Source organism: Berghia stephanieae, chromosome 1 (genome assembly GCF_034508935.2).
Source record: "Berghia stephanieae isolate SIO BIC M18660-M18661 chromosome 1, UCSD_Bste_1.3, whole genome shotgun sequence".
Taxonomy (NCBI): Eukaryota; Metazoa; Mollusca; class Gastropoda; order Nudibranchia; family Aeolidiidae; genus Berghia; species Berghia stephanieae.
Window position 1 is genome coordinate 137,580,009 of NC_088360.1, and position 9,438 is coordinate 137,589,446.

Genomic DNA, 9,438 nt, shown 5'->3' on the forward strand with positions numbered 1-9,438 from the left:
AGATAGAGGAGGGGAGAAAAATAAGAAAAACTAAACAGGGAAGAGAAGGATGATGAGATAAAAAGAGAAAGACGTTAAGAAAGAGAGAGAGAGAGAGAGAGAGAGAGAGAGAGAGAGAGAGAGAGAGAGAGAGTAGAGAAAGAGAGAGGTGAAGGAAGAAAGAAAGGAAAAAGAGAAGAGAAAGACAGACCGTAGCCATTGTTAACTTATAGATAGTATGCGCTTGGCTAAGAAGCTCATAACATTGCCATCCGGAAGTATAACGGACCAACACACAACACTGTGTGTATCCATGAATGTTTATAGTCAATACAGATCGGTGAGCATTACTCATAAACGCGGATGGCAAACAACAATAGCAAAGACCTGAGTGACGTCATCTTAGAACTATCTAGCCAAGTAGAGCTCATGGAAACAAGTTATTTCATTGGTTGAACTATTGAATATAACTCACGATTTGTTTTCTTTTGTGGCAAAAGACTGGCATTTTGACGTCATTTTTTGGTCAATATCAGGCCATCACTTGACGAAGGCCACGGACACACACACTGATATATATATATATATATATATATATATATATATATATATATATATATATATATATATATGTGAGGATGTATGTTACGTCGACAAAGAAGTAAATCAGAGCAAGAGAACACAAAACATTGTAACGGATTAGATTGGATTTTTGTCGATCAAAATCCTTATACAGATTGACTTTGTGGTAGGAAAAAAAATTAGACAAAAATAAAGATGTAGGTGGCATTATTTCAGTAGTCATAAATGGTGTTAATCTAGTAAGAGTCTAATAGCCGTTTTAATGGTAATCTATGTGAGTGAGAGATAATGCACCAGCTGCTAATACCCCAAGAGAAAAAAAACAACAACAGCTTAATTCACATGTAAATAAGAGTATAAGTGTGTCACGGTTAACTTGCACTATGCTTCAAACACGTTTGGTGGATATTGCCCTATACTAATGCTCAAGTTTAGTTGTGGTGGTGGTGGTAGTTATCGCAGTAATATTAGAATCATTACAACCAATATCGCTGCTGTCACTACCATTATTATAACTGCTGTAACTTCTCTCATCAGTATTATTGACAAAACAATAGTAATAATGATGATAATAACACCAATGAAAGCATTGAATATAATAATAATAATAATAATAATAATAATAATAATAATAATAATAATAATTATAATAATAATAATTATAATAATAATAATAATAATAATTACCTCGTCCATTAAAATGCTCTATTTCTCTCTCTCTCTCTCTCTCTCTCTCTCTCTCTCTTTCTTTCTCTCTCTCTCTCTCTCTCTCTCTCTCTCTCTCTCTCTCTCCCAATCATCTAATTCACCCATTTCTTTTTTTTTCTCTACTAACACTGCATCAATTTTTTTTTTAATTTCCTTTCATTCTAAATCTTTATTTTTTTCTTTCCCCCCTGTTTTCAAAATACGCCTTCACCTAGTACAATAACGAAACGAGTCTTCACCCAAAATCAGTAACACACGAAGTAAAGGGCCTCTTCCATTTCATTCGTCGTCCCCGCACGCCACTGCTTGCAATCGAAGCAACTCGACAAAATCGGTTGAGCAGGCTTATTTCAAGAGACTCGACCGACCGACCGACCCCGCAAGTACTCAGTAAAAACAAGTGACCCTCTCGAAGAGCCCAGGCTGGACAATGGACGCGAGGAGAGGGGATTTGATCCCTTCAATTTGGCTCTATACGTGTTGATGGCGGCACGTAAACGTCCACGAGGCACGATTTTGGAGACACGCACGAAGGCGGTACACCTGCCGAGAGATGAACCCCAAACAAAAGTTTGCTTGCGCACTGCTAAGCAATTGAGGAAAAATAACCAAAAAAAAAAAAAAAAACAACAAAAAAAACGAAACAAACTTGAACTATTATGTATCGCAATATCCACTAAACGTTCTCAAAAATCCACTTTACAAGGGGTCCCTGGCAAACAGCAACACTTAACATGTAGGATGCTACATGACGCGCCTGTTAGGCAATATTCCAATTTTTTTTTCAGACGTAGACAACACTGTTAACGGCCATGCACTTGTTACACAACTGAGTAAGGTGAGATAATGTGAGTGAAGAGCATTTTTCACGGACTCACACGGACTCAACTATGCGCCGAGCGAGTCTCGAACCCAGGACCTTCCGATCCGAAAGTGAGTGTCATGCCACTATAAAAAAATAATCATTCAGAGCCATGAAACCTACAAAACCTCATTATTTTATTTGACCCCCGCATTCTGTAACGTTAAACGGGCGTTTAACTGGTGTAACCATTGCCTGCTTCCCTTTGGACAGGACATTAGTCTACCTCAAAGTACTGGATGGACTGGAGAGTCAGAATAAAATCACGACGCGACTGCACCTCGGAATTGAGCGAGTGCATTGCCCACTCCAAAAGCATTGACGAAATCAAGAAAGAGTTTGTGTAAATCTTAGAAGATCAATGGACGGGGCTTTTAAACGCCTTTATGTCGCGTCAGCGGCTCTTAGATAAATCAAATAATATAAAATAGTTTTATAATTTTTGATTTGCCAGTAATTCTGTGCTCTTTGGCAAAAATTTAACATGTATTGCAAAATATAGGCAGTAAAAATGACAAATATATTTTTTTTATAAGATACATTACAAAGTAAACGACGTTTCGGCCTTTAACCTTCCTCTTGTTTACTTGAAGATGGCGGGTCAAAGGCCGAAAAGTCGTTTACTTTGTTTTGTATCTTTTATAGATAGTATGCGCTTGGCTAAGAAGCTCACAACATTGCCATCCGGAAGTATAATGGATCAACACACAAAACTATGTGTAACCATGAACTTTTATAGTCTGGTTAATACAGTTTAGTGAGAAGTACTCATAAACGTGGATGGCAAAAAGAAAACAATAACAAAGACCTGAGTGACGTCGTATTCGTTATATCTATAAGAGTCAATTTTACTCCCTTTATTTTACAATACATTTTATTGACTCATTTTAGCACCTCCAGATTTTGGGATAACCACAAAAAAATTTTACATGGATTGAACGCAACAATTTTGACCCAAAAACCTTGTTTTGTTTATTTTTTAAAGATATGATTTGATTGTCATGATGACTCCGATGAAAAAAATAATAGTTTTTTTACTTACTCATTATGTAGGCCGAATTTCGTTAGGGGACCTAATAGGTGTTGCTTACTGAATCCAAATTCTTTAGAACGTAATGATGAAAGTACACGGTTTAGTATTGATCATAGCACGTGATCTATTGTGTCGCAAAATGTGCTGCTCGGGTCACCCAAGGACTATAACATAGCTTTATAAATTTACGAAGTTCATCTCATTCGATCTTTTAAACAAAAAGAAAAACAACCAAAAAAAAACAAAAAAAAAAACCCCAAAAACCCATACATTATTTCCTCCTCATCCTGCTCCTATTCCTCTTTTTCTCTTCCTCCTCCTCATCCCTCTCCTCTTCCTGCCATTTTTTTCTTCCCCCTTCCTTTCTTCCCCTCTCATTTCCCCTCCTTCTCCTCCACCTCTCCTCCTCCTCCTCCTCCTCCTCCTCCTCCAACTACTAACTATTACACTACTTCTACCCATCCTGTTCATCCTCCAGTTGTTCTCTCACTCTCTCTCTCTCTCCCCTCTCTCTCTATCTATCTCTCTCTCACCCTCTATCATATCACCCTTTTCGTCCTAGCCTTGCTTCTTCCTCTCCCCCCCCCCCCCCCCCCCCCCCCCCCCAATTTTCCATCTTTCCATCTTCTCCCCCATCCACTTTCAGCCCCTATTCAGTCGTCACGTACGTGAAAGAATAGAATACTAGTCGATATTAATATCACAGAAATGAAGGGAAAAGGTGGCAAATAAATAGGACGAGAATCGGACTCAAAGGAGAAGAAAGAATACACCATAATAATCTCAATAAAGTGTTATTAGTAAGGAATAATAAATGACAGATTTTTCTTTATATATGTGTGTGTGTGTGTGTGTGTGTGTGTATGTTTGTTTGTTTGATGGTGAGGGCTTGATGTTTTGTTGGGGGTTTTTAAAAAATTATTAATGATTTTTTTTATTTCTTCATCGAACACAAATGATTATGGGCTTGATTTAACATTGTTGTGAATTGGCTGTATTTTGTGTTGGCTGAGAGAATATTTCCATTACAGCTATGAGTCCATAATAATTTTGGGTTATCAGACCTGCAAAAAAAAAAAAAAGTATACGTCGACTCTCATGTTACAATTCACATGCACACACGTATTTACAAATCTGATATCGTGTTGTGTACTCTGGACATGTCCAGTCTTGTGTAGTTAATTAATTAATTAATTAAGCAAATCTACTTCAAAAGAGAAGACGGAGGATCAAACAACAATCTGCCGACGAGACAATACTGTAAGTGAGTAAGTGAGTTAGTGTGTGGGTGGATTGAATACACTGACAATCAGATTCACCTGTGTTATGACGTCATCACATTGTCACCTGTCTACTACCGCCCGAAGACAGTATACGTTTTGAACCATTATGCTGCCGCACTCAGAAAAAAAAAGAAGGGAAAAACGGTTTTCTTTAAATTTTGGCCACAAAACTTAATTTTCAAATATTATCGCTCGATTAACTTATCTTGGCAAAAAAAAAATTTAAAACGTTAAAAATATAATTTAAAAACTTAAAACTGGGACATCGCAAAGTCCCAAGTTAGAGAGTTTGTTTTTAATTTTTAATTTATATTTGTTTCGTTGTTTTTGTTTTTTTTTTTTTGTTTTTTTTTTTTTATTTGTATTTGTGTGATAGTTTGTTTTGCTTTTTTTTCTTTTTTTTTTTTTTCCAGGATGAGGGTAATTTTAATCGATCGATATTTGAAAGACCAGTTTTCTGGCCAAACAAACATTTTCAAAAGGTGTTATTTTTCAGAATATGGCCGTAGTAGTATAGTGGTGATCATGTCTTTGTTCTATCATGAGGGTGTAATCATTGAATTGGCAGATAGATGTTATAAAGACTACCATTCAATAGGTGTTCAAATTCAAAAAGGATAGAGAGGGGAAGGTGGAAGAGAGAACAAAAGAGGTGGGGAGTGGGAGAAAAGTGTGTGTGTTTGTGTGTGTGTGTGACTGTGAGAGAGAGAGAGAGCGAGAGAGCGAGGAGATAGAGATAGATAGATAGATAGATAGATAGATAGATAAATAGAGAGAGAGAGAGAGAGAGAGAGAGAGAGAGAGAGAGAGAGAGTGGAGGGAATGGGCGAATAGGAGAGAAAATGGTTATTGTTATAAAATCAAAATTAATCACTTCACAAATAGTTTTCCACTATTCAAATCACGTAAGACCATCATAGCTCCCTCGACTATTAGGTTCAATAATCATTACTCCAAATTTTAAAATTCATCATCACTGCATGGTCTTGAGTTGTGAGGCTATGGCGGGCTAGTGGTCTAACTCTCGGAATGTCCCGGGTTTGAGATCCGTTCTGAGGTGTTCATAGCTGAGTCCTTGGAAAAGGCACTTTACTCACATGCTCATCGTACTCAGGTGTGACCGTTAACAGCAGTGTCTCTGTCCGAAAAAAAATATATCTACTGTAATATCGCCTAACACGCGTCATGTCTCGTCTTACATGTCAAGTGTTGGCTAGGACCCCTTGTAACGCGCTTTGAGCACGTTTAGTGGATATTGCTCTATATAAAAGCTATATATTGTGTGTGTGTGTGTGTGTGTGTGTGTGTGTGTGTATGTTCGTTTGTTTGTTTTTACAATTCTAAAACTTGCACGACAAGCACATTATAATTTTCAGTTCCTTTTCGCACTCACACTCTTACAAGTCATTGCCTATAGCCATGCACTCATTCACACTTGAGTTTGTTTTTGTCTTTTTAACTCACTCAATCCTAGAGATTTTTGCTACTTTTCAAAATTGAACAAATGTATTAAAAGTGAGCATGTACATAGATAGTTTTATTTAACTATCATTAACATGTAAAAACTAAAACCATTAGCTTTGATACGACGCCTATAATTTGTCTCGGAAAAAATGTAAGAAATAGGCATGAGGTAAAAGTAACCCGGTGAATTATGGATATAGTCGGTGTTAGGGTTGAGTGAGTTAATGCTTGATGCAGTATAGTCTAAAACTACGGACGTTGTTTAAAATGAAGAAAGAGAGGGGAATCATTTGACAATGAATTAAATCTCAGATCTTGAGTCTTTGGGGGGGGGGGGGGGGGAGTAGGAAGAGGTGGAAAGATAGAATCACCTCCGGTGAAGACAGGCAGTGAGAAGATCAAACAAACACTGCCCGCAACACAATGGGTAAAGCAAATTAATCCACTTAGGATAAACCATGTCCCTTACCTGGGTTACGTCACAGTATTGTCATCGCTTTGTCCTCCGTGCAGTCCTAAAGTGACCAGGTGAATCCACCCCTAGTCTAATTTCATTGTTTCATTATTGTCGGTAAATCAAAGCCAATGATGATGATGATGATGATGATGATGACCATTTTGTAACACAAAGTGCTTCAAAAAAAAACCCTCACACTGTCGTCTCCTTGTTAATTTTATAAGCTTCTCATTATCTTCTCACCTACCTAGTGCACGTCTTTGATCATCGTCGGTGTTACGTTTGTGTGACTTTTCACGGTTGATTGACGAGTCAGTATGGAGTTAGTAGTGTTGGTGATTGTTGGGTAAGGGAGGAGGGGAGGAGGGGGGGGGGGGTGGAGGCGCTCAGAACGGTTGGGTGAGTGGAAAGGAGTGGAGGGTGGAGGAGCAGATTTATTTATTTATTTATTTATTTATTTATTTATTTATTCAATAATCATATTCTACGGATGATGGGATATAAAACTTTTCCTGACGAAAATGAAAAACTAAGGATTTTTTTGTGTTGGGGGGGGGGGGGGGGGGTTGGGTTGTTTTGTTGGGGGGTTATTTTTTTTGGGGGGGGGGGGGGGGGGGGGTTGTTGTTAGTTTGTTTTTGCTTTGTTGTTGTTTTGCTCTTTTTCTTGTCTTGTTTTCTTTATCTCTTTTTTTTATTGTTTTGTTTTGTTTTTCTAATTTTCATTTTTATCTTCTTCTTTCTTTCTTTTTTTTTGGAGGGGGGGGGGGGGGGGTGCGTGTCCTGTTTCGGTGGGGGGGGGGGGGGGGGGAGGAGGGAGGGGGAGCGTTCACACTACGACACATAGGTGATTCATTTATTTATTTATTTACTTATTTATTTATTTGTTTATTTACTTATTTATTTATTTATTTATTTGTGTATTTTTATTTTCTTCTTAGGTATCTACTCTCATGAAATACTTGATGGCGATGCTGATGTTTCTGTAAATTGATTCCTTGGCTTGTTCTACTTTGATGTTACAGACTGATGGTTGACTTCATAGCCCAGAGGGTCGCCTTATTAAACAATTATCACATTTAAGATATCTAACACAATTATTGGGTTAGTTTGTTTTTTCAAATTGTTTAAAATGATTCTAGACTATCTACATAAGAAAAAAAACAAACCAAAAACACTCAGCATAGGCAAGATATTATTTTGCAAGATTTATAGGGGAAAAGTGATAATATTATTTTGTTAAACAAATACACAAATTGTCGATATAACGGAAAAGGGAGTATCATTAAATTAAACACAATTATATTTAAGTCATTTTGTTAGATTGGTTGATCGTGCCAGAGGCAGTTTTCTATTTCTTACGCTTTGTTTCCGAATGAATCTTTTTCGTGTTCAGCTTTTATGTGCGGCTATAATGTGGTCTTGTGGTATAACACCCGCTTTCGGATCGGAAGGTCCTGGGTTCGAGCCTCGCTTGGCGCATAGTTGGATCCTTGGAAAAGGCTCTTTACTCACATTCTCTCATCGTGCTCAGGTGTACGATGAGTACCTGGCGTTGTAAAATTGTAATATCGCCTAACAGGCGTCATGTCTCGTTCTACATGTTACGTGTTGCTGTTGGTCAGGGACCCCTTGTAAAGCGCTTTGTTGAGCACGTTTAGTGGATAATGCGCTATATAAAAGCTGAATTAAAAATATATATATATATATATATGGAAATGTGAGTATGATATGCGTTTAAGTCAAACTCTCACCACATCTGACCGCCGGATTAACCACAGCAGCACACAAAACTATAATATTAATATAACCTTAAACGGTAATGGTCTGATATACTCATATCTTAGTCAGAACTAAACATCCAACTGGCGATCTAAAGACAAGAATAAAGATCTGAATTAACCAGTAGATTTTTGACCAATCAAAACTTATAATCTGTGACACACCCTCAACGTGCTCGGACAATCATATTTGGTTGTTTATAAACAGCAACGTGAATGAAATCGCCCTCTCTCTGATCATTGTTATTGTTTTTATACCGCCAGATGGGTGACTAGTTACCACACGATTTTCTCGATCAGATTTTAAACGGTTTCATTTATAGATAGAATGCGCTTGGCCAGGGAGTTCACAACATTGCCATCCGGAAGTATAGATAGTATGCAGATGACGTCACTCAGGCCTTTGTTATGGTTTTTGCCATCCGCGTTTGTGAGTTGTTCTCACTAAACTCTATTAACCAGACTATAAAAGTCATGGTTACACAGAGTTTGTGTGTTGGTCCGTTATACTTCCGGATGGCAATGTTGTGAACTCCTTGGCCAAGCGCATTCTATCTATAACGGACCAACATACAAACTCTGTGTAACCATGAACATTTATAGTCTGGTTAATACAGTTTAGTGAGAACAACTCACAAACGCGGATGGCAAAAACAATAACAAAGGCCTGAGTGACGCCATCTGCATACTATCTATACATAGTTTTCTGTGTTAGTTCTATTGATCAAGCGGTTGAACGGTGGGTATTTTATTTAGACACATACCATCGATAGTAAAACCTGTGTAGTGTGCTGCGTCTACCAATCACTACCATTGTTTACATTATGACGATTGTCCGAGAGGCGTGGTTATTTACCTGTTAAATTTACAGCCCAACTTCATTCTTGCGATAAAACTTGCTCTTGAACACAGTCTATTATAGGTTAGGTGATTGAGCACCCTAGTCACATGAAAAATATCGACATAAGCCCATGGGCCCGGTTAGCTCAGTCGGTAGAGCATCAGACTTTTAATCTGAGGGTCAAGGGTTCGAGTCCCTTATTGGGCGTCTTTTTTTTTTCTATCTTTTTTTTTAATTATTCCTTTACCGTTTACATCAAGATTATTATCAATTGTTCTTCTTTTTCTTTACATTTATTTATTTTATTTATTTATTTAATTTATTTATCTTTATTATTTTTTAAAATTATATATTTTATTTATTTAATTTATTTTTATTTATTTATTTATTTATTTATTTATTTATTTATTTATTTATTATTTATTTATTTATTTATTTATTTATTTATTTT

The 9,438-nt window shown here is 37.0% G+C and overlaps 1 non-coding gene across 1 annotated transcript; it reads left to right on the plus strand.

Moving 5' to 3' along the window:
* The first annotated feature begins 9,121 nt into the window (after window positions 1–9,121).
* On the plus strand, window positions 9,122–9,194 carry Trnak-uuu (transfer RNA lysine (anticodon UUU)). The gene has a single exon. It is a non-coding gene; the product is annotated as a tRNA-Lys (tRNA).
* Window positions 9,195–9,438: the final 244 nt, after the last annotated feature.